The sequence below is a fragment of the Mytilus galloprovincialis genome, chromosome 12, assembly GCF_965363235.1.
Source record: "Mytilus galloprovincialis chromosome 12, xbMytGall1.hap1.1, whole genome shotgun sequence".
NCBI classification, from domain to species: Eukaryota; Metazoa; Mollusca; class Bivalvia; order Mytilida; family Mytilidae; genus Mytilus; species Mytilus galloprovincialis.
The window spans coordinates 41,049,978-41,061,456 of NC_134849.1; the positions used below are offsets into that span (position 1 = coordinate 41,049,978).

Below are 11,479 nucleotides of genomic sequence, written 5' to 3' on the forward strand. Positions count from 1 at the left end.
TGTGTCTGTCAAAGAAATCCAACATTGACTTTGCTATAAAACAGTTTCAGAGTGAAGTGTGGCCAGGGATTTCACTTAGTCTAGTTTGTATTGTGTAATAATTAAATTTTGTATGTCATACATGTGATTCTTCCGATGGGAGTCGAAATCTCTTGTTTTTCAGACCCTCTTCCATCCCTCCCATTAAAATTTGAAATCTACAACTTTTGAAAATGTCAACATCGAAAAAGTTTCAGTAAACATTTTTGTTTACAGAATTAAAACTGACAGGGTAAAACTCTTGAGAAACTCGAAATTGATATCGGAAAAGTCTGTAAAAACAGAAGGTCACCATTTCTTTTTCTTGTTTTTGTGTCGTAAGGTAAATAGCTTTGAGTAATCAATGAAGGTGTTTATTATTAGACTATATATACAGCAATAACAAATTATTGGCAATTACCTGGTCATCAACTAGCTAGTTTAAGACACACGTCTGGATGATTAAAAGTGAAATACTGACAATGGATTAAGATGTAAAAAAAAAGACTTTAATTTGATGCTGTTGAAAACATTGAACAGTTATAGTACTGAACCTCAAAGACAAATGTCTTAATGAAATCAAATACGATATTTATGGCTTGTTTTCTATCTAAACCAATGGAATACCTAAGTATAAGTATGTTTGTCTTTGAAAATTCTAAATTTTTATAATTTGATGAAATGCAAACTATGTTATCCCATAGACATATAATGTATTATACATGTATGTCTCTGTTATTACCAAATACCCTAGCAGCAAATTAAAAACAACCAATTATCTAGCCATATTTTCTCTGCCTGGAGATCTGATTTTAAATTTTAAAAGGAGATTCATTAAATGTTCATCAGTAATGTTTAGATTATGAAAATAGAGATATTCAATCTAGACAGAATCTAATTTAGTTTTAAGGAAGTTTTTGTCAATTTTAGATTTGAATATTTATAACAGCTTTGCATCTGGACTTGCTTCATTTATTATTAGCGATAGTCTGTGTGCTCTTCAAACTTTTATGATGTTTATTTCTATTACAAAATCATGATAATTAAAAAAATGACATGGATTTGCACACAAATTTGAAACAGGTATACATTTTAATTTCATATCAGAATGTTTTGCATCAATTCCAGAATGAGAATTACCATCCATACAAATCTTATGATGGTACACAACCATTTGTTTTACCCACAATCAGAATTGAACCTGGTCCAAGAAGACGCTTGTCATCTAATTTGACCATGATGTCAGAGTATGATCTCCCTCTGGACAAACACTGGGAATTTAGACGGGAACAGTAAGTTAAAGCATAACATTGACCATTCCATGAAAGTTATCATACTGTAAAGACATAATTTTATATATTGACTCATTACAACATTTTAACTTATATCTGTCGACCCACAAATAGCATTGCTCACTGTTTCTGACATCCAGATTGTTTCTTTGGTTAAAAGCTGTATAATGACCTGATATTTGATTGGTTGTATCAATTTTCAGATGAATTCAATAGATATTGTAACCACTGTAGTATGAAATATAACAAGAAGTTTTTCCAAAAACTCTTTTTTTCCAAGGTTTAACATTTTCTCATATATATACTGGAATCATTAGGGCTCAACAATAACACTTGTCTGATTGTCTTGTACTGGAGGATAAAAAGGTCAGACAAGTAAAAGCTGTATCAATATTAATTTAATTTAACAGGTTTATATGCTCTTATAATAAACTAGATTATGGAGTGTGTGTCCGAGCGAGAATATTTAGTCAGACGTCAGTCGCTACCCTGATATACCCTATCTTTTTTGGGTAATTAATACAGATAGCGTTTGACATCTTTAGCTGAACAGATTTATCATTTTTTCATAACTTAATTCATTGTATGCTGGTTCATATTCTGGACACCAGTCTTTGCTCCTTTCTAATATAATTCACAAACAAAAAACAAATAGGAAGCTTAGAAATGGAAAAATATTAAATACTTAACCCGTTCAAAGGGTAATTTCACGTCTCAATCTTCAAAATCGCCTATCTAAAAATACTACCATCGCTAACATTTTTAAAAATAAAAACGTGGTTACCCTTCTATCGATAAGTGTCATGCCAAAAAATGAGTAACATGTCCCTGTCTTTCCACCAACAATACGGTAAGGTCCACACTTAATGGTCGCTCATTTTCTTTAAAATTTGAAACTGATATAACTTGAAAAACAAACAGTCTTATTTATTTACTCACATGAAACAAACCAGGATGCGGTATTCAGTACGTAGGTTAAACTGGTCGATATTTATCTAAACGCACTCAAGAAAATAACCCAATAAATTCAAAAGTATCATTTATCAACACCTTAAGAAGCACAGTCATCTTATCAAATATTTAGCAGTTCAACCTTTGGAAGAAGTAAATAAGCAGCCTGGTGAATCTCATTCAAAGTTTGTACAATCACGGAAAATAATTGAATGAAATTAGATTAAAAAATATCAAGAACCGATACTGTTAACATTTTGGATATTGTTTCTAAAACTGTTCGAAAAAAAAAACATTCTCATGGTCAAAGAAAAAATCACAATCAAAGAAAATTTCGGACCAATCACACCAATATTTCGGACCTAATTTCTATTTCAAAAAACAACAGCAGACATTATCTGTTAACAAAGCTCTGTTCATTACCGATTAATAAGTTAAATAAAATTTTAGAGGATTGCAACACAATTTCATATAGCAGTCCTAAGTACGAAATTGTTCAAATTATAATGGCATATTGTTATTCTAAACTGTTTCCTAAAATTGATCGTCCTGAAGATCATAAAAAACATTTTATTAAAATAAAGTATGTCAATAAAGGTTTTGATTTTGTAAATATTGCTGGTATTTTTAACAACCATTCTGTTAAAGAACAAATTCCTGGATATTTTGATAATACTGAGCTCCCTCTTATTTGTTATATTTACAAGAAATCTACATGGAAATTTGTGTTAAATTATAGCCAATTGTGTAAAGATTTTAATATCAGTGAAAATACACCTACTTCATGTAATTGCAGTAATTCCAAATACATTTATGGACCAATTTCCCATGTTATAACAGGAGATCTTAACATATTTCAAGACTGAGAGTTAAAATAATTCCTCAGTAAAGGACCTAATTATCTTCCCCAGTCAATTATAAATTGGAATGAGTGTCGTAATATCATCCATGACTCACTCTGTACTTACTGTATGAAATGGATAAAACTGGAAAAAGCTGACAAAAAATTCGACTTTAAAATAAAAACAAGATACAAATCCAATGAATTTACATTGACATGCCTATCAGACGGTGCCTCATATGCAAGTCTGATTTGACTTGGCATTGTTAAAAAGTAGATCCTAAGTTCTGTGACATGACTAGTTTCAGTTTTTCTTGACTCATAATTTTTGAAAAATATTTCAAAAGATATAAAACTAACTTCTGTTCTATTGTTTTAAATTTCTTTTGTTCCTTGAATCAACTTATAATGCAAAGTCCTCCTAAACAAGTTGAAAAAAATGTTATTGTAGAGGTCTGATCATGCAATACAATGTGAGAAACTTGATTTTCTGGTAATTTTTTAAAAGAGCAAATATAACATTCTCACATTACCTAGATAAAAAAAAACATGTGTCTCGGTACAAAATTGTTCAAAAACACTGAAAATTGTAAATCATTAGTAATAAATGGTTTAACCCATTAAAACATTTAATCCATCACTGCAAATGTTTGCACCTGTCCTAAGTCAGGAATCTGATGTACAGTAGTTGTAGTTTGTTTATATAATTTATATGTGTTTCTCGTTTCTTGTTTTTAGCTCACCTGGCCCGAAGGTCCAAGTGAGCTTTTCTCATCACTTGGCGTCCGTCATCCATCGTCGTTAACTTTTATAAAAATCTTCTCCTCTGAAACTACTGGGCCAAATTTAACCAAACATGGCCAAAACATTATTAGGGTATCTAGTTTAAAAATTGTGTCCAGTGACCCGGCCAACCAACCAAGATGGCCGCCAGGGCTAAATATAGAACATAGGGGTAAAATGCAGCTTTTGGCTTATAACTCAAAAACCAAAGCATTTAGAACAAATCTGACATAGAGTGAAATTGTTTATCAGGTCAAGATCTATCTGCCTTAAAAATTTTAGATGAATCGGACAACCTTTTGTTGGGTTGCTGCCCCTGAATTTTGCTGTTTTTGGTTATTATCTTGAATATTATCATGATTATAATAGATAGAGATAAACTAAACAGCAATAATGTTCAGCAAAGTAAGTTTTACAAATAAGTCAACATAACCGAAATGGTCAGTTGACCCCTTTAGGAGTTATTGCCCTTTATAGTCAATATTTAACCATTTTTCATAAATCTTAGTTATCACCAAAACACAATTTTGTCATGTCCTTGAATATTCACATAGACAAAAGTGAGCGACACAGGCTCTTTAGAGCCTCTGGTTTTATATAGATTAGAATGTTGGTTTTCCCGTTTGAATGGTTTTACTCTAGTAATTTTGGGGCCCTTTATAGCTTGTTGTTCAGTGTGAGCCAAGGCTCTGTGTTAAGGCCGTACATTGACATATAATGGTTTACTTTTATAAATAATCATTTGGATGGAGAGTTGTCTCATTGGCACTCATACCATATCTTCTTATATCTAAGAAAATGTGTACAACTATTAGAATTTTATTTAGTTATATATATACAATGATATATGGTTACATCAATCAGTATCTCAATATCTAAATGAATATGAGATGAAATAATTTATTTATTGTTATAGGTTATCACTTGGTGAACCTCTTGGGGAAGGAGCATTTGGTAAAGTTTTTAAAGCAGAAACTGTTGGTTTAAATAAAGCTCCAACAACTGCCATAGCAGTCAAGATGTTGAAGGGTAAAATTTACTTATATATTTTAGATCAAAAATCAAATAGTATTAATGAAAACTGGATTTATGTTAGGTTTTCTTTTTTTATTAGACAAGCATAAAATTTTGGGAAATAAGAATTGAATTTTTTCCATCTTTTTTATCTTTATTGAAAAATTTGCATTGTTATGGCCCTGCAACGAATATGGCCCGCAACAAAGATGTCGATGCCAAATAGTTTTATCCATGTCCGTAATTCGGTCATTCCGTAATTCTGTCATTCCGTCATTCCATCATTCTGTCATTCCCTAATTCCACAACTAGGAATTGTTAAGTTTCAGTTTTGTTCCGCTTGGCTCATTTTTGCTATAATTATGGGCTTTGAACTTTGATAATTTTTTGAAAATCACAGTTAAAAGGATGAATTGTTTGAGTATAAAGGACAAGATTATAAATATCCAATTAATGTTCTGATTCAAACAATAAAATAATTACAAATCAATTAATGTCATTAGTGCTGTAATGAATTGTTAAAATCTCAATACTTTTATTTTTTGTTTGATGATTCTAGCTGTTAATCTGGATTATCCCACCTCAATCAACAGGCCTTGAAGTAATAAATATTTGAGTCAGTTTTTTGTACTTAAACAAATAAAAACCAATCAAAATGCTGGATTTTATGTTTTGAGCAAGATTTTTGTGCTCCAAGCACTGAGCAAAGTTTTATGACTTCAACCCCAGGTCTAATGAATGTCAAAACAAATCAGTGTCAGGTTGACCTTGTTCCTAATTAAATTTGTTCAGGTTACAATTATGTGATAATCATGTTTTCAATCATAATTTCTTGAAAGGTTTTAAACAGTTGTTTAAAAGTTGAAAAGTTACAAAGTAAAAACATATTTATAAAAATAAACTTCTCATAGAATAAATCATCACTTTACAATATTATATCACATGACTGACCAACATGACTTGTGATCACCTGATATATTATATGGTTTATCTTTTCAAAATGAGTGTTGTTTATTCAATTTTCATACACTTTTCTTCAACTCTTCACATACAAAACAATCAGTTATGACAACAAGGAACACAACTCTAGGCTGATTTTACCAATAACAAAAGCTTTATTGTGTCTTCAATATTAAGACAATTGGCAAATTTCCGGATTGCAAAATATATTGACAAATTTACACGAAAAACGTAACAACAAAGATATAAAATGTATTTTATTTGAATAAAACATGACAAATCAAGAATATTAATATTATAACACATAAAAAACAATCAAGGTTTGAGCAAAAAAAATCCTTACTTTTCACTTCAATTGGAAATTTCTTGGTCCAATTTTGGACCTGAAAAAAAACTAAGAAAATATTTGTAGTCATGTATAACACACAGGGTATAAATGTAAATGTGTTCGTTATACATACCAAAAGACAGTACTCCTTATTACATAAACATGGATAGTTTGTAGGATCGATTAAAACCCATTTTAATGTCCCATTTATTATGCCCCATTTTGGTGCATTATGTTTTCTGTTCTGTGCGTCCATTCATTCATTCTTTTGTCTGTCCATTTGTTCATCTGTCCATCCATTGGTTCGTTCTTCCGTCCGTTTGTCCTTCCGTCTGTCTGTCCGGCTTCAGGTTAAAGGATTGGTTAAAGTTTTTGGTAGAGGTAGTTTTTGATGAAGTTGAAGTCCAATCAACTTGAAACTTAGGGCTCATGTTTTCTATTTTATAATCTTTGTAACTTTTATGCCAAACTAGAAATTTTCCCCCATTTTCAAGGTCCACTGAACATAGAAAATGATAGTGTGGATGGGCTATTCATGTACTGGGGACACATTCTTGTTAGCTATAACCATTTGAGCTTATGTTATCACTAATGACTTGGCGTCCATCATCATCTGTTGTTAACTATTTCAAAAAACCTTCTCTGAAACTACTGGGCCAAAGATTTCAAACTTTAACAAAAAAAAATTTCCATAATTATCTGGTATCTTGCTTATAAATTGTATCCGAAGTTTTGATCCATCGACAAACATGGCTGCCATTGTTGGGTTCCTGCCACTAAATTGGTTATTTTAAGGATTTTTTTTAGTTTTTGTATGAAATTAATTAAAGATAAAGATAAACTGTAAACAGCAAAAAATGTTCAGCAAAGTAACATCTTCAAAAATGTTTTTTATGACAAAAATTGTCAATTGACCCGTTACGGAGTTATTGACCTTTAAGGAAAATTACACAAGTTGTTTTATTTTTTTTTTAACTATATAAACCTTCACAAATGAATTTAGTATAAATTTGTATTTTATTTCCTTGTACTTCAAGAAACAAAGACACTATGGTCAAAATGGAACAAATGGGTAAAATGCATTTATTTGCTTTTAATGAAAATATGACAGATACAATGAACATTGTATTGGCATTTGTAAGCCTCTTATTATTAAATATAAATTGAAAAGCAAAAACAGTCATTGATGAAAGATTTAAGCAAAAAAACAAACTTGTGAGCAATGCAAGCTCTGCTTGTTCTATTGGGGATCCAAGGCAGTGGCGTAGCCAGGGTTGAAATGATGTGGATGTTTTGCCGAGTCGAGCGAGCCGAAAAATGTTTTGGACCTTTTTGTGCAGAAAATATTTTTTATTTAAGCACATGTACTCCCCCAGAATCCGACACTAGTTAGATTTTTGTTTAAATTCAAAATACCCACCAATTCATATATTTATATTTTTAACCAAATTTTATTGTTTTCTTGAAACTACCATCATTCAATTCATAAATATTTGATGTAAAGTTTCCCCCCCAATCTTCTATTTGACATATCAAAAACCGTTTAAACGGACTCCATTACAGCGGCACTTCTGTATAATTTAGGAACTTCTGAGTATAGGAACTGAAGTGACTTCTCTTTCCAGGAATTTGAGTCTACAACCTTTGATTTTTTATTACTGAGCTAAACGCATGCAGGAGACATAAAAATACCGGGCGTCCGATCGTCCGGTATTGTTAGCACTCTCATGTGTACAATTCATGTCAGATTAAGCAATGTCTTTGACAATTTTGAAAATAATTCGTAATCAAATATTTTTAACTAGTAATGTCCCTTTGAAATATAAATTGTAATGGAAATCCCATTTCATTTGCTGTGAAGCTTTTATTTCTTTTTAGATATTAAAAATAAAAAAGAAAAAGAAATAAAAGTTTTTTTTAGTTATTCCCTTGTTCCTTGGCCTTTGATAGATAAAATATGACATGTAATGTGCATGGCGGGGAATATTGGATCTACATAGACTATTTATACGAAGAAAAGTTAACTTGAAACACTATTCTGCGATTCATGTATCAAACTAAATTATCCTAAATGAAAGACCAGGCATACTGCTTCGAAAATGACTGGATGTTATCCTCATATCCTCAGCCTTGTTACATTTTGATACTTCCGAGTTAAACTGCTGTTTTTTTTATTTTTGTTTTGTCAAAATGATGTGGATGCTTGAGCATCTGAGCATACATGCAAGCTATGCCACTGCAAGGGGAGGGTTCCTGATCAATGTTTTTGAATGGGGACATATAGTCCTGGGTTGGGACAAATTACTTTTGATTCATTAACATTAGTTTGATACCAATTTTCGTGGGTACAGGTGAACATTGAATTCAAATGTTCATTGAATAACATATTTTGAATAGGCTTTGAATACAGAGATTGGAAAAATTACAAAATCAAATATCCACGATTATGCAAGTTTTAAGCAATCCATGAAAATGAATGAATCCACAGTATTCTTTGAATGTGACCAATGGTTTTATCCATTAATAATTGTCAATATTATTTAGATATTTTAGAGGATGCAACCGATAGAGAATTGACAGATTTAATGCAAGAAATGGAAGTGATGAAATTAATAGGATGCCATGAAAATATTATTAATTTCCTGGGATGTTGTACACAAAATGGTAAGTGGTGTACTTTAAGGGTTAAAAACGATCTTGGTCCAATGGGCAGCACTTGTTGTCTGTTGTCCATATTAAATGTCCGTTAACTTTTAAAAAATCTTCTCCTCGAAATTACACAGGACCCATGCTCTGAGAAAACCATCAACTGCCCCCTGTCTGATTTGCTCCAAATGGTTTAGTTTCAGAGATATATACAAAAATCTGCATTTTACCCCTATGTTCCATTTTTATTCATGTGGGCCATGAGGGTTGGAAGGTGGGGTCATCTGATACATTTTTTAAAGAAAAAACATATTAATTATTATGGTCAAGTATGGTTAAATGTGTCTCAGTAGTTTCATAGAAAGAAGATTACCCACACATGTCAGATTTGCTCTAGGTGTAATACCACCATTGATTTTTCCCTATTAAAATTGTAAAAGGAAATGGGGAATGTGTAAAAGCGACAACAACTCGCCCATAGTCTTTGTTAAATTTGCACTTTTAGAAAAAATGTGCAGAATTTATCTTTGTTACAAATAAAGATATACTTGGCATGAGTAAAGTTTTATCCTGTCCAGTACTATAGAAAAAATTTAACATAACATTTGATTGCATACAAGAAAATAACCATCATTGGAACTTAACCAATCAAAGGAGTAGGAGCAATAAGGCCCTTATTCGGCCCAAAAATTACTGTAAATTAAAAAGTTATCATACATATAGTAGATAAGATGCACACAGATATACAGATTATGTGACGTCATTTAAATATATTGGTAGATAAGGTGTACATCGTAGTTACAAAGCGAGTTAAAGTGGTTGTGAATCGAAATATATATATATATTATTGTGGAAATTCCAATACGTCACAAAGCAATATGGCGATTGTTTACATCAATGTTGACAATGAGTTGACAATGAGATGATGTGTTGAAACACGAAAAGGAAAATATCTCTCGAATGTGAATAAAATGCATGCAAACGTAAGTGAATCTATATATCAGATATTTTATTTAGTATAAAAGAATGCAGTATTATTCGATTTTGTTTTATAAAGAATATCAATTGTGGTAAATATAAATAATGTGTGTTGCATGAATTTAATATTTGAAATTTCAATATTTTCACAACCATAAAAGAAATTGTGTTTATTTAAATATTATGGAATCTAACATCTGAACAAGAATTTGTGTATTAATATTCATGTCACGTGATAAGATAGACACGATAGTAGATAAGGTGCACACAGATATACAGATTATGTGACGTCATTTAAATATATTGGCAGATAAGGTGTACATCCTAGTTACAAAGCGAGTTAAAGTGGCTGTGAATCAAATATATATATATATTATTGTGGAAATTCCAATACGTCACAAAGCAATATGGCGATTGTTTACATCAATGTTGACAATGAGTTGACAATGAGATGATGTGTTGAAACACGAAAAGGAAAATATCTCTCGAATGTGAATAAACTGCATGCAAACGTAAGTGAATCTATATATCAGATATTTTATTTAGTATAAAAGAATGCAGTATTATTCGATTTTGTTTTGTAAAGAATATCAATTGTGGTAAATGTAAATAATGTGTGTTGCATGAGTTTAATATTTGAAACTTCAATATTTTCACAACCATAAAAGAAATTGTGTTTATTTAAATATTATGGAATTATACATTTGAACAAGAATTTGTGTATTAATATTCATGTCACATGATCAGATAGGTACATGGTAGATTAGGTCCACACAGATATACAGATTATGTGACGTTATTTATATATATTAGTAGATAAGGTGTACATCGTAGTTACAAAGTGAGTTAAAGTGGCTGTTATTCGAAAATATATATATTGTTGTGGATTCCAATACGTCACAAAGCAATATGGCGATTGTTTACATAATAATAATAAAATTCTTTATTTAACGAAGGTAAAACATTTAACAATTACATGTTAATCTTCAAAAACTATCAATACAAATAAAAAACGTACAAAAATACATACAATATAAAATACATAATACAGTTAAATAAGCACATATGCATTCAGTAGAAGAAGAAAAAGAAATACATTAGTTTCATGCATCTTTATTCTGTTCAGTTAGAAAAATAGTTTGAACAGTTGGTCATAAATGTATCTAAATTATCTATTTCTTTAATATTATTTGGTAAATTATTCCAGGTAATAAGACCAGAATATTTAAATGTTCTTTTCAAAAAATCAGAATTAGGTCTTGGTAAATGAAGAAGTGGCATGTTCACGTCCTTAATATATGCATATTTATTTGCCACTTGACTTTAAGAAGCCATCCTTTAACATATTTGGTACGGTTCTTGTCTCTTTGACATATTCCCCATTTCCATTTTCAATTTTATCATCAACTAAAAAGTAAAACAAGACAAAGAAAATTTGCCTGTCTGTAATTGTAGGAACTTAATTTCACACAGTGGCAATTTTCACAAATAAATTTATATTCTCGCTCTATCATTTACCAAAATTGACGAAATACCTATTTGCTGTGACGATGTTTGATATTATACAAACTAAAGGCATGTAGAACAAAATCAGAAAACTTTTCCAAAGCCCGAAGTTTTTTTATTGTTTTTATTTTCTTCTTCAAAAGTTTGACAATGGAATTTGAT

The 11,479-nt window shown here is 30.7% G+C and overlaps 1 long non-coding RNA gene across 1 annotated transcript; it reads left to right on the plus strand.

Annotated features, from left to right (window-relative positions):
- The first annotated feature begins 887 nt into the window (after positions 1-887).
- Positions 888-9,259, plus strand: LOC143053593 (uncharacterized). Its single transcript, XR_012971428.1, has 3 exons — positions 888-1,310; positions 4,802-4,914; positions 8,741-9,259. It is a non-coding gene; the product is annotated as an uncharacterized LOC143053593 (long non-coding RNA).
- Positions 9,260-11,479: the final 2,220 nt, after the last annotated feature.